The following is a 24,742-nucleotide window of genomic DNA, read 5'->3' on the forward strand; positions in this document are numbered from 1 at the left end:
CCAAAGCATGTGGCGTACCATAGAAGTACGACACAGAAATTCATGGACACGCAATTTATAAGAAATGAGGCCTGGGAGGGCCCCGTAACACAAAAGGAAATGTTACGATCATGAACGCAAGATCAATAAGAATAGAGGACTGGGAGGGCTTGTGACGCAGAAAAAATTACTATCATGCACGTAGAATTAATAAGAATAGAGGCCTAAGCACGTGGCGTACTACAGAAATACGACACAGAAATTCATGCATGCCCAATTTATTAAAAAAAAGAGGCCTAGAGGACCCCGTGACGCAGAAAGAAAAATTTCCATTATGTACGCACAATTTAGAACCATTGAGGGCTGGGAGGGCACCGTGATGCAGAAAATAATACCATCATGCACGTACAATTTATAAGAATAGAAGCCAAAGCACGTGTCGTACCATAGAAATACGACACAGAAATTCATGGACACACAATTTATAAGAAATGATGCCCGGTAGGGCCCCGTAACCCAGAAGGAATGATTACGATCATGAACACAAGATCAATAGGAATAGAGGCCTGGGAGGGCTTGTGACGCAGAAAAAATTACTATCATGCACACAGAATTAATAGGAATAGAGGCCTAAGCACGTGGCGTACTACAGAAATACGACACAGAAATTCATGCATGCACAACTTATTGAAAAAAAGAGGCCTGGAGGACCCCGTGATGCAGAAAGAAATATTTCCATTATGTACGCACAATTTAAAACCATTGAGGGGTGGGAGGGCCACGTGATGCAGAAAATAATACCATCATGCACATACAATTTATAAGAATAGAGATCAAAGCACGAGGCGTACCATAGAAATACGACACTGAAATTCATGGACACACAATTGATAAGAAATGAGGCCTAGGAGGGCCCCGTAACACAGAAGGAAATATTACGATCATAAACGCAAGATCTATACGATTAGAGGCCTGGGAGGACTCGTGACGCAGAAAAAAATACTATCATGCACGCAGAATTAATAGGAATAGAGGCCTAAGCACGTGGCGTACTACAGAAATACGACACAGAAATTCATGAATGCACAATTTATAAAAAAAAAGAGGCCTGGAGGACCCCGTGATGCTGAAAGAAAAATTTCTGTTATGTACGCACAATTTAAAACCATTGAGGGCTGGCAGGGCCACGCTGTGCAGAAAATAATACCATCATGCATGTACAATTTATAGGAATAGAGATCAAATCACGTGACACCCTTCAAAAATACGACACAAAATTCATGCATGCAGAATTTATAAGAAAAGAGGCCTGGGAAGGCCCCGTAACACAGAAGGAAATATTACGATCATGAACGCAAGATCAATAAGAATAGAGGACTGGGAGGGCTCGTGACGCAGTAATAAATAATGCTATCTTGCACGCACAATTTATAAGAATAAAGGCCATAGCACGTGGCGTACCATAGAAATATGACAGAAAGTCATGCACACACAAGAGATGTGTGGCTGCTGGGCTTTGGTTGAGGAAAGGACTGCCTGAGGGTAGGGGCTGGGCCGCTGGGTCTGGCATGGACTGGGCCTGGAGCGGAGGCTGATGGTGTGACGGCTTCTCCTACCTTTGCTTCTGTCGTGTCTTGTCTTGTCTTCAAAGGCTGGTGCTTTGGCTGGGCCTGGGGCTGGGCTGGGAGCGGGTGCCGCTGCCACCGCGCCTATGATGGCGTGGCTGGGCGGCAGCAGTAGTGACAACATGTCCAGTGTCACGAGTCCTCCACCACTCCAGCAAACAGTTCGTAATACAATCGACAAGGACAAGAGTCTGTCTGTCGCCGCAGCGCAGGCAGGCAAAAGAGAGTGTGCTCACGTCAGTCCCCACATTATATGGGAACCGCGGCGGCTTACTGAACAATGCCCAGGGTCGTCATTGGTAGCATTTTCACGTGCTACAAGAATGACGGCCCTGGGGGTCCTCCTATTGGCTAATTTATTGGCTTCCAGTCTTAGTAATAGCAAGTAAGCTAGGTGGTGACATATGGGGAGTGTGGGCGGGCGTGCAGCGCACAGTGCAAGTGTGAGTGTGTGCACCAACAATTAACAATAGAGAGGGACGGGGCGGGGTTATCATGTTTGCAGAGGCAGGCCCAGAATCGGACCTCCAATGAGTGATCACTTGTAACCACTCTCGTAGTGCGTGCTGTGCTCTGATTTGACACTGAGAGGGTGTGATGGCATCACGCCACGGTATCCTCTTGTGGGCGTCTGCCCAGGCTAGTAAATTGCACACAACCACTACATTGTAGCCCAAAAACTAGCCCACCGCTATGCATGGGTTTTCCCGCACAACTGGGAAAAAAGTCACCCAATTGTGCGGGAAATAGCGCAATCTGGCAACCTTGCCTAGAAGGATGCGAGGTTACTTAAAAGTTTATTTGTACAAGAATGGGAGGTTACTTATAACTTAGGATGACAGTCATTGGCTAACCAATATGTACGAGGGTTTCGGAGCTATGACTGGTCAAACAGGATGTCAGATTGATTGACGGCGCACAGTGCCTTTTCTAAAAAACACACGTATGCGCACAGTGAGTGCGAACCGTTGGGGTACACACCCAGACGGAGGGCAAGATATGGTGCCTACGCACACAACATCCACTGAAACATGCAGACGCAACGCATGCACAAAGCGTGGGCTCGGCTGAAAGCCTTCGGCTCGGGTCTTTAAGGCTGGAGGGAGCCTTTAATAGCCGGTATAGCGTTCTACGGCAGGCTATAAGTCTATATTATATTTATATTATCTTATAAAGTAGTTGACAATTGTATTTGTATAATATTTTTTAAAGGGCAGAATAGTTGATAAAGCTAGTTTTGTGTTCAGTATTAGAAAAAATGATAAAATGAAGTGTTTATGTTTTTTTACAAGGACCTACAACATAAAAATTCAGTATGGAAAATCAACAAAACAATTTGGAAGACGGTTTCGAAATTAGTAACAGTGTCATAGAAGATCTGAACAAACGTGCAATTTTAGTATTGTAGTGAGTTATACATCAGTATGTTCTAATGTATGCATTGTTCTAAAACTGAAGGTGCTATATATTCAGCCAGACAATCTCTTTGTAGAAGTGTAAGAATTCAGTCGCTTTCCAAGTAGTCATGCACCAAAGTAGGCCTTAGGGCATGAACTGCTTCAAATCATTATAGACTATGCATTCACTGTTCTATACACCAGCAAACTTGCCTTTTATATCTTTAATTGCCCAGTGTGTATCATTACACTTTCACCAAACACTCTTACACTACTGTATCAGTATTTAAGTGAACCATACAGCAGTATATGCTTATCTATACACTGTTGTAAAAGTAAAGCTGCTATACATTCAGCCACACACTCTCCTTGCAGAATTGTAATCATTCAGCCAGTACCCAAGTACTCATGGTGGAAAGTGCGCCTTAGGGCATGGTTTGCTTCAAACCCTTATCGACTATGCATGCAGTGTTTTATGCACCGGGAAACTTGTCTTTTATACCTTCAATTCCCCAATCTGTATCCTTACACTTCCAGTAAACACTATCAGACTTCTGTTTCAGTATTGTAGTGACCATGCAGCACTATGTGCTTATCTATACAATCAGTCAATCAATCAAGCCATTTGTATAGCGCACTACTCACCCGGGAGGGTCTCAAGGCGCTTGGGGGGAGGGGGTATGCTACTGCTCGAACAGCCAGGTCTTGAGTTGTTTCCTGAAGGCGAGATGGTCCTGGGTCAGCCGAAGGTGGATGGGGAGAGAGTTCCAAGTCTTGGCAGCCAGGTAAGAGAAGGATCTTCCTCCGGCGGTGGCTCTTCGGATGCGTGGTACGGCTGCGAGGGCGAGGCTGGTGGACCGTAGCTGGCGGGTGGGCGTGTAGAAGGTCAGGCAGTCGTTAAGGTATTTGGGGCCCAGGTCGTGGAGAGACTTGTGTGCGTGGGTGAGGAGCCGGAACGTGATCCTCTTGTCGACGGGGAGCCAGTGCAGGTTCCTCAGGTGGCTGGAGATGTGGCTGCGTCGGGGGACATCCAGGATGAGTCGGGCGGAGGCGTTCTGGATGCGCTGGAGTCTTTTCTGCAGTCTGGCTGTGGTTCCGGCGTAGAGGGCGTTTCCGTAGTCCAGTCGGCTGGTGATGAGTGCCTGGGTGACAGTCTTCCTGGTCTCGGTCGGAATCCAGCGGAAGATCTTGTGAAGCATGCGCAGGGTGTTGAAGCACGATGAGGAGACGGCATTGACTTGTCTGGTCATCAAGAGGGAGGAGTCCAGGATAAAGCCCAGGTTGCGTGCATGGTCGGTTGGCTTGGGTGCGGTGCCATGGGCTGGGGGCCACCAGGAGTCGTCCCAGGCGGAGGGTGAAGATCCCAGGATGAGGACTTCCGTCTTGTCCGAGTTCAGTTTCAGGCGGCTGTCCTTCATCCACTCTGCGACGTCTTTCATCCCTTCGTGTAGTCAGGTTCTGGCGGTGTCGGGGTCTCTGGTGAGGGAGAGGATCAGCTGGGTGTCGTCGGCGTAAGAGATGATGTTGAGGTTGTTCTGGCATGCGATGGCTGCGAGAGGTTTCATGTAGATGTTGAAGAGGGTGGGGCTGAGTGAAGATCCTTGCGGGAATCCGCAGATGACTTCGGTGGCCTCGGAGCAAAACGAGGGGAGGCGGACTCTTTGTGTTCTTCCGGCGAGGAACAAGATGATCCACTCCAGTGCCTTCTCTTGGATACCGATGTTGCTGAGGCGCTGGACTAGGGTGCGATGGCAGACCGTGTCGAACGCAGCGGAGAGGTCCAGGAGGATGAGGGCCACTGTTTCCCCCCTGTCGAGCAGGGTCCGGATGTCGTCGGTGGCTGCGATGAGGGCGGTCTCGGTGCTGTGGTTGGCTCTGAAGCCGGACTGCGAGGGGTCGAGGGATCCGTTCGTCTCGAGGAAGGCGGTCAGCTGTCTGTTGACGATCTTCTCGATGACTTTGGCAGGAAAAGGGAGGAGCGAGATGGGGCGGACGTTTTTGAGGTCGGTGGGGTCCGCGGTGGGTTTCTTCAGGAGGGCGCTGAGCTCGGCATGCTTCCAGCTCTCCGGGAAGGTGGCGGTGTTGAAGGAGGCGTTGATGATGTTCCGGAGTTGGGGTGCGATGGTGGAGTCGGCCTTGTTGAAGACGTGGTGTGGGCAGGGCTCGGTCGGTGATCCGGAGTGGATGGTGTTCATCGTGCGGGCTGTGTCTTCGGTGGTTACCGTGGTCCAGGTGCGAAGGGTGGCGGTGGGGGGCATTGGTTCGACGGTTGGGTGCGTGGGCGGTGCGCCGAAGCTGTTGTGGATGTCGGCGACCTTGCGGTGGAAGAACGAGGCGAGGGAGTCGCAGAGGTCTTGTGACGGCGTGATGTCGTTGGTGCCGGTGCTGGGGTTGGAGAACTCCTTGACGATGGTGAAGAGCTCCTTGCTGTCGTGGGTGTTGTTGTCCAGTCGTTCCTTCAGGGATTTCTTCTTGGTGGTGCGGATGAGCTGGTGGTGCTTGCGGGTAGCGTATTTGAGGGCGGTCATGTTGTCGGTGGTCCGGTCGAGGAGCCAGGCTTTCTCAAGGGTGCGGCAGGTCTTCTTGGAGTCCTTGAGGTCGTCGGTGAACCATGATGCCTTCTTGCTTCTGGGTCTCCTGGGAGGGTTTTTTAGTGGCACGAGGTCATCGGCGCAGGCGGTCAGCCACTGTGTGAAGTTGCGGGCTGCTTCGTTGGGGTCCGTTGTGTTTGCGGGTGGGCTCTGGCTGAGGGAGGTGGTGAGTTGGTCCGTGGTGATCTTGCTCCAGTTCCTGTGAGGTACCTGCTGCGGGTGGTGGTGGGTCGTGGATCTTTTGAAGTTGAAGTGGATGCAGCTGTGGTCGGTCCAGTGGAGTCCGGTGGCGTGGCTGAAGGTGATGTACTTGCTGGAGGAGAAGACGGGATCAAGCGTGTGTCCGGCGTAGTGGGTGGGGGTGTTGACCAGTTGCTGAGTCCGAGGTTGGCGAGGTTTTCTAGCAGGGCCGTGGTGTTGCGGTCCTTGTTGTTCTCCAGGTGGAAGTTGAGGTCCCCGAGGAGGATGTAGTCAGCGGAGGGGAGGGCGTGTGGGCTGATGAAGTCTGTGATGTCTTCGCTGAATTGCGTGCGTGGTCCCGGGGGTCTGTAGACGAGGGTGCCTCTGAGGGTCGTCTTAGGGTCGGTGTGAATCTGGAAGTGGAGATGTTCGGCTGCGGCGAAGGAGTCGTTGGTGTCGGTCGTGATGCGGATGGTGTTCCTGTGGACGATGGCGATGCCACCTCCGGTCTGGTTGATGCGGTCCCTCCTGATGATCTTGTACCCGTCCGGGATGGCGATGGCGATGTCGGGTGCAGAGGAGGCGTTCATCCAGGTTTCCGTGAGGAAGGCGACGTCCGGTGATGTAGCATCGAGGAGGTTCCAGAGTTCCACGGCGTGTCTGTGGACGGAGCGGGTGTTGATCAGGATGCACTTGAGGTGGTTGCTGCTGGTGTTTGTCTTGGCGGGTGCGGGGCAGGTTCGGAGGCAGGTGAATTTGCAGGTGCGGCAGGTGAAGGGTCCGTGGGTGCGTCTCGGGGTGGCTCGGCAGCAGGCGTGGGTCCGACCGGCATTGAGTGCGTTGAGAGTTGCGGCATCGTAGGTCAGTCGGGTCGTCTTGCCTCGGTGGGGAGGGCCAGGGGTGCTGGCGCTGGGCGCGGTCCAGGCGCGGACGGGCGCAGACGGGCTTACCTTTGGCGCACCTTCGGCGCTCAATCGGTGCTCCCGCTGCGCGCGTCCGCTGCGCGGTCGCTCGGGGGGCATGATAAGTAAGGAGCCGGGAGGGGGAGCAGCTGGGTGGCGGGAGCGGGGCGGCCAATGGGATCACGGGGAGGCGGGCCGCAGGGAGGCAGCGGCGGGAAATCCAGGTGGCGATTAGCGGGTTCTGCGGGAAGGTCAGGAGGCAGCAGGCAGGCAGGAGCGGCAGCGGAGTGTGGAGCGACCAAGCCCTGTGGAGGGCTGAGCGGTCACACTCTGCGGTCACCCACAGACCCCTTAAGTAAGGAGCCGGGAGGGGGAGCAGCTGGGTGGCGAGAGCGGGGCGGCCAATGGGATCACAGGGGGGTGGGGCCGCAGGGAGGCTGCGGCGGGAAATCCAGGCGGCGATTAGCGGGTTCGGCGGGAAGGTCAGGAGGCGGCAGGCAGGCAGGAGCGGCAGCAGAGTGTGGAGCGACCAAGCCCTGTGGAGGACTGTTCTAAAAGAATCCATTCACTACATTAAAACACTAATCAGCAGATGTACAATAAGTGGTACATCCCCAGAGATATGCCAATTATTGTGTACTGTGATATATACCTCCTTCTGGCGCAGGGCTTACTAATGTGATGCACCTTCCAGATGTGTCACATTGTAAATACCACACACCATGGCACATGTAATGTAATGTATGTATACTTGTAAAGCGCACTGTTACCTCGTTACGTGGTGTCCTGGCGCTGTATACCGCTGGGGAACCCGTCCTGGCTTTCCCTGTGAGAGGGCACCCCAAGGTGAAGCCAGGCATCCCCGGCGTTGCTGGGGCCGTTGTGGAGATTAAGCAAGCTATTGCCCAGAGTTGCAGAGTGGGACCCATGGTTAGCGTAGGCACCTGAGCGAGAATTATCGAGTCCGCAGACATTGACCCAAGACCCTGCCGCGTCGGGAATAGAACCCTGGTCCCGGGCCGACCTCTGCTTCAGGGTCTGCCGCTTCTAACCGGTGAGCCACACTTCTCCACATCTTTTGCACCCCCAGTGTGTCACAAAAGTGACGCAACGGCTGTGTTAAGAGCGGCCCAAGGGGGTTGTAAATCCACCCGTAACACATAGAAATTCATCCAGGCAGTTTCACCAGCAGTGCAAATTGAAGCATAGACTTGTAACATATTTATGTGCACATGTTACATTCAAAAAATGGAACTGGAACCCAAAAAGTGTCCACCAGGAACAAAAGAATGAAAAAAAAAAAACTCATGTCGAGGACAGCGATGCTCCTGCTTCCTGCGTTTTATCAGGTCGATAGACTGTTCCCCGTAACACAAAAGTTAATCGCAATAAATGCATAGAATTTTAACTTCACCAAAATTAGGATCAATATGTGGGTGTGGACTGCTTGCTGAAAATGCTGCTGCAGCAGTTGATGTGCTTGGTGCAGCAGCAGGTGGGTTATCCTGCAACCTCAGTGTTGCAGCTTGAGCAAAGTTGTTGGGGTGCAAGTTCTTCACGTGTCGCACCATATTCGCTGTGCCAAAGGAGTATTTTTGGGATGGATCACCCCTTGAAAGAGTTGATTGGAAAATGTTACAGGTTACTTTTGGAGCATTAACCTTTAATTGCCCCTTAGGGAAAGTAAAAAACTTCCAAGTTAGAGCTTCTTTCTTCTTCTTTGGAGGTTCTTCAGGAATGAAATCTCCCTCTGAAGAATGGCTGGAAGATGAGTCCATTGCTGTTATTATGGTGATCTTCCTTCTATTTGACTGGATTCTCAGAAGAGATGCTTCTTCTCAGAAAGTCAAAGTAGAATGATTAAAATGGGACAGCTGGAATAGGAGGTGTTATGAACCAATCTTCTTTTAAAGTCACATGGCTTTGCGTATGCTTACGGTGTGCTTACGGTGCTCTTACAATGCGAGTACGCATGACGTTCCACCGCGATTTGTGTAATTGCTTTTAAAAGTAATATACGATTATTAAAAGTAAAAAAAACTATTTTCATAATTACCTTAGATAATGTGTTCTGTTAGTATGTACATTAAATACATAAATATATGTTTTTAAACAATTAAAAACTTTTGCGCCTTTCACGTACGGGGCACCCGTGCATGACGTCACAGGAAGCCTTGATGCGACGTGTAACGTAAAAGCGTATTCGTAGCGTATGCGCGGGTACGCGCTGAGTACAATTAGCAGTACAAAGTAAGGTGCAATCACCGTACGCATATGGTACAATTACCAAAAAAACAATGAAAAAGGAAATATATAGAATTCAATTTTAATATATTGGAGGAAAAAAATTAATAAAAAAAATATTTTTCAATTTAGTTTTGTTATTATTTTACATTAAGAATGTGAAATATAATTACAAAATAAAATAAATATAAATATTTATAATACAAATATAAGAAATTAGTATAAAAAGAAAGAAATATAATAAATAATACATTTAATAATTATTATTATTATTAAAGGCAATTTATATGGCGCAACTAAGCCCAATGGGCGTCAATAATTATCATTTACAAAACCTTAAAATTCACTGAAAAAACCATTGGTTTCACACACGTTATAGTTAGGTATAAGCATTTAAAGAACCTTGCAAATTCACTGAAAAAAAAATAGGTTTCACACATGTTATAGTTAGCTGGACATTTCACTCATACAAAACCATTGAAATTTCCCTGTTATAGTTAGTTCAGCTAACTATAACTCGCACGCCCGCAAGGCACTGCTGATGACGTCACATACTACATCACTCATGACATGGTCAGTGACATCACTCATGACATCACTGATGACATCTCAAATGACATCACTGATGACATCACTGGTGACATCATCCAGTGAATGTGTGTCTTTCTGAAAAATAAATATTTTTTACAACGTGCCAGAAACCTATGTTTTTTCAGTGAATTTTAATGTTTTTTTAAAAGCTTGTAACTATAACGTGTAAATTTGTATAAATTTGTAACTATAACGAGCCCGAAACCTATGGTTTTTTCAGTTAATTTCTAAGGTGTTTTAAATGCTTGCTATGCTTACAGAGGTAGGGCATGTGAAGAAAAAAGAAAAAACACACAGAAAGAAGAAAAATAAATGCAAAAGGAAGCAACAGAAGTCTTGTTGCAAAATCATCCTGGGCCCTCAACTTTTCAGATGTGTACTGGTGGTAACTGACTCCGACTAACCAGTCCTAGAGCTAGTGCTATGCTAAAAGACACTTAGAATACAGTTAAAACACCTACATACACTAGGGAACACTATGCGTTGGGGTACCCCTGTTAATAGCATGACCTCTTCTGTAAGCCCCTAGTATATATATGGGCTGGGGAATTAAAACTACCTTATAAAATGCACCACAATGCACGTTTGCACACTGGTGAAGGCAGGGCGGGGCTGAGCTGACGTGTGCAAACACGCCCCGTGGCCATTTTAATTTGGTGGTTAAAGTCCCCTTGAATCCTGAGTGTCCCTTGGGTACAACTAGCCCACCAGGTATCTCCAGTTAGGACCACAGAGCTGTGTTGCAGAGAGGTGTAAAAATGGGCACAGCCTGGACCCCCTCTCTGCAACACAGCGCAGTGGCGCTTACTCGAAGCTCCTGGCAGACTGGTTGGCCTCCATGGGCCCGCAGGATTAAAGGGGAATTATTTCCCCAACTTAAAACGCGTCACAGGGAGTCTTTGCACACGTCACATCAGGCCCCGTTTCCTCCCTTCACCACTGTGTAAACACGTCCTGTGGCCGTTTTAAGTTGGGAGATTAAGTTCATTTCAATCCTGAGGGTCCCTAGGGTCCAACTAGCCCACTAGGTACCTCCAGTAAGCGCCACAGAGCTTCGTTGAAGAGAGGTGTAAAAAGTGGCACGGCCTGAACCACCTCTCTGCAATGCAGCTCCGTGGCGCTTACTGGAGATACCTGGTGGGCTAGTTGGCCCCCTGGGACCCTCAGGATTGACGAGGTATTAATTCCTCAACTTAAAACACTCCACAGGGCGAGTTTGCACACATCTCACCTCAGGCCCTACCCCCTCCCTTCACCACTGTGCAAACGCGCCTGTGGCGTGTTTTAAGTTGGGGATTAACTCCCCTTGAATCCTGAGGGTTCCTGGGGTACAACTGGCCCACCAGCTACCTCCATTAAGCGCCACAGAGCTGCGTTGCAGAGAGGTGTAAAAAGGGGCGTGGCCTCAGAACACCTCTCTGCAACGCAGCCCCCTGGCGCATTCTGGAGGTTCCTGGTGGGCTTGTTGGCCTCCAGGGACCCCCAGTAATCAAGGGGAAATCGTTCCCCATCTGAAAATGTGCCAGGGGGCGCGTTTGCAGAGTGCTGTAAGGAGGGGACCCATCACTCAGGGCCTACCCCCTAAGTTCTTTTTTTTTAAATAAAAACATTTGGAAGAGGGCCGCATGGCCCCCCTCCCGAGGGCTTAATCGGCCATGCCCCGGGGATCCCAACTGCCGGAGCATGGCCTTTTTTTTTCTTTTGGAGGGGGCTGCGTTGCCCCCTTCCTGATTCCACTTATGGCCCAGGGGACCCCATCCCCCGGGGCTGGCCTTTTTTTTTTAATTATATTTTGGGGACTGGGACAACGTGGTCCCCTCACTGGCCACTTGAAGCCCCGGGGACCCCTTCCCCTGGGGCGGGCCCTCTCCATTGGGGAGCATGGGGGGTTCCCCAATCCCCCCACGGTCCCGCCGGCTCCCCGCGTACCTCGGGAGCCGGCATTGCTTTTCCACATGGGGAGCTGCTAACATGCAGCTCCCTGTGTGGAAAAGCAATTTGGTTTGCATTTTGAAAGAGAGAGCAGGTTTCCCTGCTCTCTCTTTCAAAATCCAAACCAAGTTTGCTATGGCAGGGTTGGAGCCGTCAGGCTCCCGCCCTGCAATAGCAAAATACAGTGTCCCAGGAGTGCCACCCCGGGACCATGCAGGAGCCGGCCCTGGGGGGTGGCGGTCCCCAGGGCCACGACAAGGCTCTAGGAGGGGGGCCACTCTCACAATTTACAAAAGCCCCAGGGGGCAGTAGTGCCTGGGGGGTCACGGACCCCCCCAATTTGAATATTTAGAGCCCTGGGGAGGTGGCGATCCCCGGGGCATGTGGGTGGGCTTGAGCCCCCACACATGTTTTTTAGAATGTACTTTAACAAAAATCAAGCCCCGGGGGGTGACGGTCCCTGGGGCTGCAGGGGGCCGTGAGCCCCTCACAAATTTTGTAGATAAGCCCCAGGGTTGGCGTCCCCGGGGCTTGGGCGGCCTTGAGCCCCGACACATTACTTTAAAAAGCCCCAGGGTAGCGGTCCCTGGGGCTGGGGTTGCTGGGAGCCCCCCTGAAATTATGTTAGAGATGGCCCGGGGGTGGCGGTCCCTGGGGCCCCCAACCCAATACTAATATTCCCCTCAGGATTTGACCCCCGGGAGCTGAATATTAATGAAGCGCGGCAGGATCCGCGCACCTTGCGCAGATTTTGCCGATTTAAAAAAAAACATAACAAATATTTTGGGCCCTGGGGATTCTTGTGGGACCCCCTAAGCAGGCTTAGTGGGTCAGGGTGTTTCTACCCAACCCCCTTTTAGTGTTTTGTGCCTTAGTTGAACTGATTTCTTGTGCCTCAGTTCTACCGAGGCACAAGATGGCTGCCACCACTTCCTGGTTTGGAGTGTTGACAGCCATTTAGCATAAAGCTCTTGCTCAGGAGGGTGCGCAGAGGGTGCACGGATCCTCCACTGCCATAGATATCACTATCTTTATTCCTTAATTTCTCAAAAATTACTGAACGGATTTACACTATTTTTAAAAAGGTCGCTTTCTGAGCCAAGCAGTACCTTTTTGCCAATTTTGGTGTAATTCCGTTGAGCAGTTCGGGCTGTAGCCATGTCTAAAATTTCCTAAGGGAAATATCATGGGGAAAACACGTTTTGGGACCCCCCATTTTTCTCTGCCCCTGCTCGACGAATCACCCCCAAACTTTCAGGATAGGAGCAGACTGGAGCGCCCCACGAGATTCGAAAACTCCACAAAGATTCGTCAATCGGCGCAAAAGATATTGGGAATAGAATTTTGCAGATTTCCTATGGAAAATAGGTCCTAATTATAACTACCTACAGGCGACCACCAGTAGGTATTTTATATATATATATATATTACATCATTCATGACATGGTCAGTGACATCACTGATGACATCTCAAATGACATCACTGATGAAATCATCCACATGAAAATCTAATGCACCTCCTCACAATCTAATATAACCTTTGATACACCCACTGTAAAATACAGACTACCATTTTCGAAACCATCGACACACCAATACTAGTTACTACATATTCACTCACTGATTCCTAGGTCTACACATATATCCACTCATTCACCCATACAATCACTCCAACTAACTATAATGTCCCTGATACCTATGGTTTTTTCAGTGAATTTGTAAGGTTTTTTAACCTTTTTGACGCTGATTACGGAACCGCTCCGTCATCAGCCGCGGTGGCGCTGTGCTGATAACGGAGCGGTTCCGTCATGGCCCGCCCGACGCGCCTGCGCGGCGCGTTCTATTGAGCGGGCGGGGCCATGACGGAACCGCTCAGTCATCAGCACAGCGCACCCGAGGCTGGTGACGGAGCGGTTCTGTCACCAGCGTTTGAGCCCAGTGCGGCCCCCCGCCCCCTTACAGCTGCGGCGGAATAGCCGCCGCAGCAAAGGTGTTAAATCCTAATTTCTAACAATATAGTGCCTGAAACCTATGGTTTTTTCAGTGATTTTCACTGTTTTTTTAAATGCTAATTTCTCACTATAATATCCCTGAAACTTATGTTTTTTTCAGTGAATTTCAATGGTTTTTTTAAACGAACATTTCTAATTATAATGTGCCTCAATCTTATGTTTTTTTCAGTGAATTTCAAAGGTTTTGTAAATGCTAATTTCTAACTATAACCTCCCAATTAAGTCCCCTTGAGTCCTGAAGGGCCCTGGAGGCCAAGTAGCCCACCAGGTACCTCCAGTAAGTGCCACAGAGCTGCATTGCAGAGAGGTGTTTCAAGGCTATGCCCCTTTTTACACAACACTGCAAACGCAGCTCCTGGCACACTGGTGCTCGGAGGATGAAGTTCACTTGTGTCCTGCAGTCCTCAGAAGACAAGGGGATCTCATTGCCCCATCAGCAGTGCACCAGTAGCCCCAATGTCCCCATGGTCCCTGCTGGCTCCCCACCTCCTGTGGGAGCCGGTGTTGCTTTTCCAGAGGGGGAGCTGCTGACATGTAGCTCCCCTTGTAGAAATGAAATGCTGCTTTGCTTCATTGAAGCAAGAGCAGGTGTTCCTGCTCTCGCGTCAATGAAGCAAAGCAGAGTTTGCACTGCTCTTGCCCTGCCATAGCAAACAGCAGTGTGCCGGGGTGGGCACCCCTGGACACTGCAGGATCCGGCCCTGGGGGGTTGTGGTCCAAAATAGCCCCAGGGAGGTGGCGGTCTCGGGCATGTGGGAGGGCTTGAGCCCCCCACACAGGTTTTTTTAAATTTAATTTAACAAAAATCAAGCACCGGGGATGACGGTCCCCGGGGCTGTGGGGAGCCGTGAGGCCCCCACATATTACATTAAAAAGCCCCGGGGGTGGCGGTCCCCGGGGGTGGGGGGCTGGGAGCCCCCTGCAATTATGTTAGAGATGCCCCGGGGTGGCGGTCCCCGGGGCCCCTTTGGGCCCCCCATCCCAATACTAATATTACCCCTGGGATTTGACCCCCCGGGGTCTGAATATTAACAAAGCGCGGCAGGATCCACATCAATGAAGCAAAGCAGAGTATGCCCCCTGGACCTGACCCACCCTTCATTAAAATGAAGCGAGGGAGCTCGAGCTTAAATTTTTTTTGCAATTTCAGTGGGATTTGCATCTACAACACGAATCCCGCCGAAATAAAAAAAAAGCTTTTTTGGGCCCTGGGGGTCCTTGTGGGACCCCCTAAGCAGGACTAGAGGGTCTGGGTGTTTCTACCCTGTCCCATTATGTGTTTTGTAACCTTTTTTTGGCAACACTTTCTGGATTGGAGTGTTGGCTGCCAATTAGAGTGAAGCTCGTGCCCGGGAGGGTTCACGAACCTTCCTCGATGCTCAGATATCGAAACTTTCTTTTTCTAATTTCTCAGCAACTACTGAACCGATTTAGACCATTTAACAAAAAGGGCTCTTTCTGAACCAAGAGCTGCCTTTTTGCCAAATTTGGTGTAATTCCGTTCAGCAATTCAGGATGTAGCTTTGTCTAAAGTTTCCTATGAGGACAGATATTGGACCTTTTCTAATCCTAATTTCTCAGGAACTACTGAACGGATTTACACCATTTAACAAAAGGGCTCTTTCTGAACCAAGACCTATATTTTTGCCAACTTTGGTGTAATTCTGTTCATGAGTTGGGGCTGTAGCTTCGTCTAAAGTTTCCTATGGAAATAAACATGGGGAAAACGTGTTTTGGGACCCCCTTTTTTTCTCAGCCCCCACTTGATGAATCACCCGAAAACTTTCAAGACAGAAGCTGACTGGAGTGGGCCACTGGTTTTGAAAATTTCTCACAGATTCATCAACCAGCGCCAAAGTTATTTGGAAAAGAGGACTGGCTACAACGTTGTTCAGAAAACCATCATATAGAAATAAAGCTCTCCAGTACATTTGCGTTTGGATCTGAATTTTTTTATCAAACAAAGGGAGTAGCCATGGGCTGTCCTTTTGCACCAGAGTTGGCAGTGTTATTTATGGGTTTATATGTAGACAAATGTGTGTACAAAAACAACCCTTTTATTGAGTGCATCTCAACTTGGATGCGCAATATTGATGATGTTTTTCTGATTTGGTCGGGGTCACAGGACCAGCTGAATGATTTTTGTCACTGGCTAAACGCAAGAACAGAAGACATCAAGTTTAGTCGTAATTCTTCCAAAAATCATATGACTTTTCTGGACGTACAAGTCTAGCCTTCAGCTGGAGAACTGGCTACAACGTTGTTCAGAAAACCATCAGAAAGAAATAAAGCTCTCCATTACATGAGTAATCATCCTAAAAGCCTGAAGCAAAATATGCCCTTTGGGCAATTTCTTAGGATTCGGCGCAATCGCTCCTTTAAGGATGAGTATTTTATGCATGCTAATAATCGAATGGACCGTTTAATAGACCGAGCCTAACCTAAAAAACTATTAAAGCACGCTATTCGTCGTGCTTGGTGGGTCCCGCGAGAGACTCTACTAGAAAAGAAAACTAAACCTCAAATGAACAGAATGGTATGTGTTACCATGTTTTGTCCAAAAGCAAACAAACTCAAGAAGATTATTAACCAAAATTGGCATCTGGTTAAAAACCTGGATGAGACACTGTCACGGCCCCCACTATTTGCTTTTAAGAAAGAAAAAAGCATTGCAAACCCTATCGTACGGGCGGCGCTACCCAAAGTGGAAGGAGCAACTCTACGGAGCATGATAGGGTTGGAACCAGTCAAAGGCCACCATAAATGCGGGACTTGTTCTTGTTGTGACCACAGAATAGAAGGAGATGTTTTCTCACATGAAGGTATTCATTGGAGACACGAAACATTCACAAATTGCAAATCAAAGAATGATGTTTACTGAATCCTGTGTCCATGTCCGAAATTGTATGTGGGTAAAACAAGTCAGGAAGTGCGCCGAGTCACTCAACATAAGCCAAGACTGAGGAGGAACGTTTTGAATACCCCTCTAGTTAACCATTGGAGATCCAAGGAACACGTTGAGAAGGACTTGAGATGGACTGTTATTTCCAAAGTCGAGATGGATACTCGAGGTGGCGACTTTGAGGGTAAATTAAGCCAATGTGAAGCTCTGTTAATCATGAAATTTAATACAGCAGTACGTGGTTTAAATGAGGTATCCAAAATTTTCAAGCAATGAACTGCCAATTAGTGACTGTTGGTTGACATAACCATCGATTTGAGGCTGCTGCCCCTGAGCTAAATAAATAGCCTTAAAAACCCAATGGACTCAAGGTGTTGCCATGCCGGAAGAGGGATTACAATCATAATCTACAGCTTGCAAGTTGTGTCTGGGGCGAAAATAAGGTTCATCCCCATTTTGTCAATATCTGTGTTCTTTACAAAGCTCAAAGCTATTGAGAAAGTGACCCAGTACACCAAATTGAGGATGCAACACTCCATCAGCATTAAATGAGCAACCCTGCTATGTTGTGTGTTTGGAATGCTTGACAAAAATTAGGAGATTCGAATTTATTGCAGTGTTTTGATCTACGTCAACAGTGGTTCTGCAGTTTGTAAATGTGAACCATCTAGCCACCGATATGTTAATACTTGTAGGCGAGCAAACAATAAAGTTTTCAATTTCATGATTATCACTATGACAATGCGGCACAGCAACACGTGGTCACGCATAGTGAGTCAGGATTGGCTCATCGACTAGGAAGCATAAAAACTAAATTTCCTGTGAACCCCCCTATCCCATCATTCATTGTGGGAACGCTCCCTGCACACCAAATTCGGAGGACGTGTTTGCGGCTTTTGGAGAGGGAGAGAGACTGTTTCAGGTAACTGGCATGCGGCTTAATAATATTTCACTTTTACAGTTTGGCTGTGTACATAGAAGCTAAAATGGGTAATTCGTCCCCTTAGAGTCACCGATAAAAACGGCAGTTAGATGTCAACTTCCACGGACTTCGCGACGTGCGATTGAGGTGAGCCCCGCCTCATCATGCCTAACTAAAAAGACCATAAGCTTTGAACGTGCATGTTCTAACAGTCGACTATTTCTGGCAGGTCACCCTGAGACCAGTAACAAAACAACAGGGTTTTCAGATTCCAGTTCAGTAATTGGTAAGTGGACACGAGCGGACCTCTCAAGCATGGGAGTTCCTAGCCAGACGTTGACATAAAGTTTATAGCAGGGTTCTCCAAACCAGTCCTGGAGGGCCGGATCCATGCCAGATTTTTTAAATAACTACATTTATCTAAATGGGGATATGCAAAAAATCTGGCATGGATCCGGCCCTCCAGTACTGGTTTGGAGAACCCTGGTTTATAGTGTGTGTTGTGTTTTATGTCTGTCCTTCCAGAAAGTCATCATCTTCAAGTGTGAAGTCACAGATTTTACTCAGATAAGGAAGTAGGGAAGGCGGTGTGCACCGGTCGTTTTTCTATATGTCTAACTTTGGTTTGAAGTCTTGTAAATATGAACGTGTGTTTTGTTTTCTTTCTTTTTTAGAATGGCATGGTCCTGATGAGAACCCGACAGTTGGGTTTGAAATGCGTCGACCCCTTTTGGTTCCCTTGTCAAACAAATTACGCAATATAATTGTTTCATTGATATAGCGATTGGGACGGGAGATGTAGGAAATATTGATTAAATTGAATCAGTTCTACATTTCATTAGGATTAAGTATGATTTATTGTGTCGTTTGACGTTGGGATTAAGAACATTCTCCACTAGAGCTGGGGGTATACAAAATTATTTTTACCCGCTCTGTGGTGTTTTTGGGATGGTGTGAGTGCTTGGTATGAGTGTCTGGTCAAATCTGTATGAGGTATGTATGAAGGTTTGCATTGATTGTTTGTTGGTGTTGTTTATGATGTGATATAGTCTTTTGTGTATAGCTTTTTCCCTCTGTTTTGTATTCATTATTGATACACATGTAGAAGGTATTTTTTTTTAAAATGATGTTTAAGAGAGTTGTCAAATAAAACAACTGATGGTGTAATATAAAACGCGGACCTATATGTTTTATTCATAGGTTCTGGAATAAACAGTCTTGTTGGAGTTTTGCTCAGTATTGGCACTTGTTACTTTTTGTTGTTATATGCACTCAGCCTTACTGCGTAGAGTCAAGGCCCTGTGGTGTTTCTTGATTATAGTGCTGAGGTTACTTGTGAGGTCTACTGTGCTGGAACAAAATACTTCCTAGTTCTTAGGTAGACGAGAACCTGCGGGTTCTTGAGGTTCACATTGTCTGTCTGTGTAGGTCTTTATGTCTTTGAGTATTTTTTATTTGATTAGTGACAGCTAGAATTATGACTGAAAGGGACACCTTCGCTTAGAGTGAAGAGCACATACAACGATTGATTAGTGCCCTACCGGTGTTCGCTTCTGCAACCTTGAGTCTGACTGCAAAGACGCAGAATGAATCAGATAAATTGATTAGACTCCGCAAAAAACAAATAGGAACTGACCTACATGGTCATTTTCCTTTACAACACTTACGAGCAGGAACTATTCCAGGAGGACTCCAAATTCGTAATATCCCAGTAGTGTTTACTGACGACTCAGAATATAAGAAGGGATATAGTTACATCGAGACTAAATGTAGCGGGGACTTGACGGTCTTAACGGTTGAGACAGCCCACAGGATTTCTCTCAAACAACTGGAGGAAATATTATCTCTTGAAACAGAGATCAAAAACAACCAACTGATTATGACGCTAAATCTCGATTGGAAAAGGTTGAGAAAGAAATATTGGAATTTAAGGACTACACTGTAACGCAAAAAGGTAATAAATTTGAATTGGATAAAAATTATTTTGCATTGGAGAACGTTTATCCCTATCTGCAATCAGATTTTTATACACAAACTGACTCGAGACGATTCCTTCAGGATTCTCAAGGGAGGTCAAGGAATAAATTCCTTACCTTTTTGGATACTTCATCCTCGTCAGGGGGTGACACTGACACAAGTGAGTCCAGGCCAAATACTAATAGAAGAGGGAACCAACATAACCAACATCAACAACAAAATCCACCGCCTTTTTTAGGCAGAGGCCAGCAAAGAACAAGGGGTCGGTCCTGATTCAACAATCAGCCGTGGGCAATGACCACCCAACGACAGTATTAGAAGAACTGAGACTGTCTCCCCTTTTTAACTTATTGGATCATGTTCTATCAATGGCTGAAACATCAATATTGGAAAAAGGGCTTTCGTTTGTGCCCTCTAGGCCAACAGACTTTGTCAAAACGAAATTAGAGGCAATGGAGTTTTGCCGGAAAATCCGTTTGAAAACTTTTTTCAAAGAACCAATGGATACGAATAATAAGGAAGTGTCAGGGTTGAAGAGGAAATCTGGCTTCTGCCCTCCGACAAATAAAATTCTGAAAGAGGTCATGACCTTCAAAAAAACAGTTCTGTCTGGAATTTTAGAAATGGAGAATAATAGGCAATATGTCAAATTCAATCTCCCTAAGATTCAGAAGGAAGCAAGTTTCTCCTTGAAAAACGATACATCGCTAGTAACTAAACAAGCAGACAAGGGAGGATTAGTTGCCCTCTGGGATGTCTCGAGATATGGGGCCGAAGTTATGAGACAACTAGAAGATACCAGTTGCTATAGGAGAATTGGTAAAAATCCTACTATGGAACTTCAAGGCCAATTGTTTAGTATTCTCCAGAAAGGATTTGATATGGGGATTTTAGGCTGTAAAGAATATTCATTTTTACAAAAACAAAAACCCTAGGGTCCCAGTTTTCTATGTCCTGCTGAAGGTACAAAAGAGTGATACCAACCCGCCCGGCAGGCCAATAGCGTCAGGATGTGATTCTCTAATTGAGCCTATTTCTAAATATATTGATTTCTTTTTTAAGCCTTTCATCTAAGAGATCCTTGCACATTTACAGGATACTACAGCATGTATCAATAGATTGTCCACAATTGAATATGATGATAAAAAGCAGTTGATGGTAACAGAGGACGTGGTGTCCTTGTATACCCAAATTCCTCAGGAGGAGGCCCAGGAGTCACTGACATATTTTTTGGAGACAAGAGACAAACCAACTAGAGTCCCAACAAGCTTCATTACTGAGTTAGCTAAATTCACTCTACAGAAAAATTATTTTGCGTTTGGATCTGAATTTTTTTATCAAACAAAGGGAGTAGCCATGGGCTGTCCTTTTGCACCAGAGTTGGCAGTGTTATTTATGGGTTTATATGTAGACAAATGTGTGTACAAAAACAACCCTTTCATTGAGTGCATCTCAACTTGGATGCGCTATATTGATGATGTTTTTCTGATTTGGTCGGGGTCACAGGACCAGCTGAATGATTTTTGTCACTGGCTAAAAGCAAGAACAGAAGACATCAAGTTTAGTCGTAATTCTTCCAAAAATCAGATGACTTTTCTGGACGTACAAGTCTAGCCTTCAGCTGGAGGACTGGCTACAACGTTGTTCAGAAAACCATCAGAAAGAAATAAAGCTCTCCATTACATGAGTACTCATCCTAAAAGCCTGAAGCGAAATATGCCCTTTGGGCAATTTCTTAGGATACGGCGCAATCGCTCCTTTAAGGATGAGTATTTTATGCATTCAAATAATCGAATGGACCGTTTAATAGACCGAGCCTACCCTAAAAAACTATTGAAGCACGCTATTCGTCGTGCTTGGTGGGTCCCGCGAGAGACTCTACTAGAAAAGAAAACTAAACCTCAAATGAACAGAATGGTATGTGTTACCAAGTTTTGTCCAAACGCAAACAAACTCAAGAAGATTATTAACCAAAATTGCCATCTGGTTAAAAACCTGGATAAGACACTGTCACGGCCCCCACTATTTGCTTTTAAGAAAGAAAAAAGCATTGTAAACCATATCGTACGGGCGGCGTTACCCAAAGTAGAAGGAGCAACTCTACGGAGCATGATAGGGTTGGCACCAGTCACAGGCCATAGAGGAAAGGATGCAAGAGAAGTCACAGGCCACCATAAATGAGGGACTTGTTCTTGTTGTGACCAGACAATAGAAGGAGATGTTTTCTCACATGTAGGTATTCATTGGAGACACAAAACATTCACAAATTGCAAATCAAAGAATGTTGTTTACGGAATCCTGTGTCCATGTCCGAAATTGTATGTGGGTAAAACAAGTCAGGAAGTGCGCCAACGAGTCACTCAACATAAGTCAACACTGAGGAGGAATGTTTTGAATGCCCCTCTAGTTAAGCATTAGAGATCCAAGGAACAAATTGAGAAGGACTTGAGATGGACTGTTATTTCCAAAGTCGAGATGGATACTCGAGGTGGCGACATTGAGGGTAAATTAAGCCAACGTGAAGCTCTCTTAATCATGAAATTTAATACAGCAATACGTGGTTTAAATGAGGTATTCGAAATTTTCAAGCAATGAACTGCCAATTGGTGACTGTTGGTAGACATAACCATAGATTTGATGCTGCTGCCCCTGAGCTAAATAAATAGCCTTAAAAACCCAATGTACACAAGGTGTTGCCATGCCGGATGAGGGATTACAATCATAATCTACAATTTGCAAGTTGTGTCTGGGACAAAAATAAGGTTCATCCCCATTTTGTCAATATCTGTGTTCTTTACAAAGCTCAAAGCTATTGAGAAAGTGACCCGGTCCACCAAATTGAGGATGCGACGCTCCATCAGCATTAAATGAGCAACCCTGCAATGTTGTGTAATTGGAATGCTTGACAAAAATTAGGAGATTCAAATTTATTGCGGTGTTTTGATCCACGTCAACAGTGGTTCTGTAGTTTGTAAATGTGAACCATCTAGCCACCGATACTTTAATACGGGTAGGCGAACAAACAATAAAGTTTTCAATTTCATGATTATCACTATGACAATGCGGCACAGCAACACGTGGTCACGCATAATGAGTCAGGATTGGCTCATCGAATAGGAAGCATAAAAACTACATTTCCCGTAAACCCCGCTATCCCATCATTCATTGTAGGAACGCTCGCTGCACACCGAATTCAGAGGACGTGTTTGCAGCTTTTGGAGAGGGAGAGAGACTGTTTCAGGTAACTGGAATGCGGCATAATAATAATTCTCTTTTACAGTTTGGCTTTGTACATAGAAGCTAAAACGGGTAATTTGTCCCCTTAGAGTCACCGATAAAAACGTCAGTTAGATGTCAACTTCCACGGACTTCGCGACGTGCGATTGAGGTGAGCCCCGCCTCATCATGCCTAACTAAAAAGACCACAAGCTTTGAACGTGCATGTTCTAACAGTCGACTATTTCTGGCAGGTCACCCTGAAACTAGTAACAAAACAACAGGGTTTTCAGATTCGAGTTCAGCAATTGGTAAGTAGAAACGAGCGAACCTCTCAAGCATGGGAGTTCCTAGCCAGACGTTGACATAAGGTTTATAGTGTGTGTTGTGTTTTACGTCTGGCCTTCCAGAACGTCATCATCTTCAAGTGTGAAGTTACAGATTTTACTCAGACCAGGAAGTAAGGTAGGCATTGTGCACCAGTGTTTTTTTTGTATGTCTAACTTTAGCTGGAAGTCTTGTAAATATGAACGTGTGTTTTGTTTTCTTTCTTTTTTAGAATGGCATGGTCCTGATGAGAACCCGACGAACAGTTGTGTTTGAAACGCTTCAACCCTTTTTGGTTCACTTGTCAAACAAATTACGCTGTACAATTGTTTCATTGATATAGCGATTGGGGCGGGCGATGTAGGAAATATTGATTAAATTGAATCAGTTCTACATTTCATTAGGATTAAATATGATTTATTGTGTTGTTTGCCGTTGGGATTAAGAACATTCTCCACTAAATCTGGGGGTATACAAAATTATTTGTACCCGCTCTGTGGTGTTTTTTGAATGGTGTGAGTGCTTGGCATGAGTGTCTGGTCAAATCTGTATGAGGTATGTATGAAGGTTTGCATTGATTGTTTGTTGGTGTTGTGTATGATGTAATATAGTCTTTTGTATATAGCTTTTTCCCTCTGTTTTGTATTCATTATTGATACACATGTAGAAGGTATTTTTTTGAAAAAATAATGTTTAAGAGAGTTGTCAAATAAAACAACTGATGGTGTAATATAAAACGCGGACCTATATGTTTTATTCATAGGTTCTGGAATAAACAGTCTTGTTGGAGTTTTGCTCAGTATTGGCACTTGTTACGTTTTGTTGTTATATGGACTCAGCCTTACTGAGTAGAGTCAAGGCCCTGTGGTGTTTCTAGGTAAGGTGTCAGTGGCACAGTGACTACACATGGACCACAGAACGAGGGTATAAGGGCACGTAACATCTGAGCTGTGTGTTCACAGCCATTGAGTATTACTATCATTTTTGCAAATGGGAACACCGAGAAGTTGACCATAGTATCTTCAGGAAACGCGACGGTACCAACCGAGTTGTGAATAAAGAAGGGGCAGTATTAACATCAACTTTGGCCTCCAAGTCTTCCGCTCTAGTACGCCTCTATAAGCTGGAGATTAGGAAATGGTGGGAGGCAACCTCCTTACAAAATTACATAGAGGGTGGGAGAGTTCCAAGGGGCATCCGTATCTATACTGTCCCTGCCTATGAGAACCCTGATCCCTTGGTATTAGACGCCTGGGCAGAACATACCACACTGTAAAGGGATGTTGGAGATACTCGAAAAATTCGCATGGAGTGATCGAGAGAAAGCTTTGGAACAAATTAAGGAACTGGAAGAAGAACTGATGAAGAAGGAAGATCAGACTAAGTTGGTCGGAAAGTGGGAACAGATGAAAAAAATATTAAAGAACTATGAACAGAAAATCTAACAGCAGAAGGAGCAAAAATGTGATTGCGATGAAAAGGATTATAGCTAGGGCAGAGTACTAACATTTGCCAAAATATATGATAATCCTAGGAAAGAACTATGACAAATAACGGTGCAATCAGTGACGGTTGCCCCAGACACCTCAGAATCACAGGTAACAGGGGGTGAATCACCAAGGGAGGAGGGTTACAGTGGATTGCTGAAAAATACACCTCCTTTTTCACGAAGAATTCAAATTAATCAGGAAACAACAATTACAAGGAGGCAGAGGTAAGTCTCCGGAACGGGCAGCAAGAGCAAAATGAGGCAGGGGCGTGGGGCGAAACAAATCGAAGGCTCTCCACCCTTAACTCGCACCAAAAAGTTTTACAACAAAAGGAATTAGAGGATGACAGTCTAACGATAATTTATTTGACACCTAGAGTCCTAACCTCGGAGGAAGAATCAATTTTGAAATGAGGTCTCTCGTTCTGCCTGACTGGAACTGACTCAAACACGGAT

This window comes from Lissotriton helveticus, chromosome 6 (genome assembly GCF_964261635.1).
Source record: "Lissotriton helveticus chromosome 6, aLisHel1.1, whole genome shotgun sequence".
In the NCBI taxonomy this organism is placed as follows: domain Eukaryota; kingdom Metazoa; phylum Chordata; class Amphibia; order Caudata; family Salamandridae; genus Lissotriton; species Lissotriton helveticus.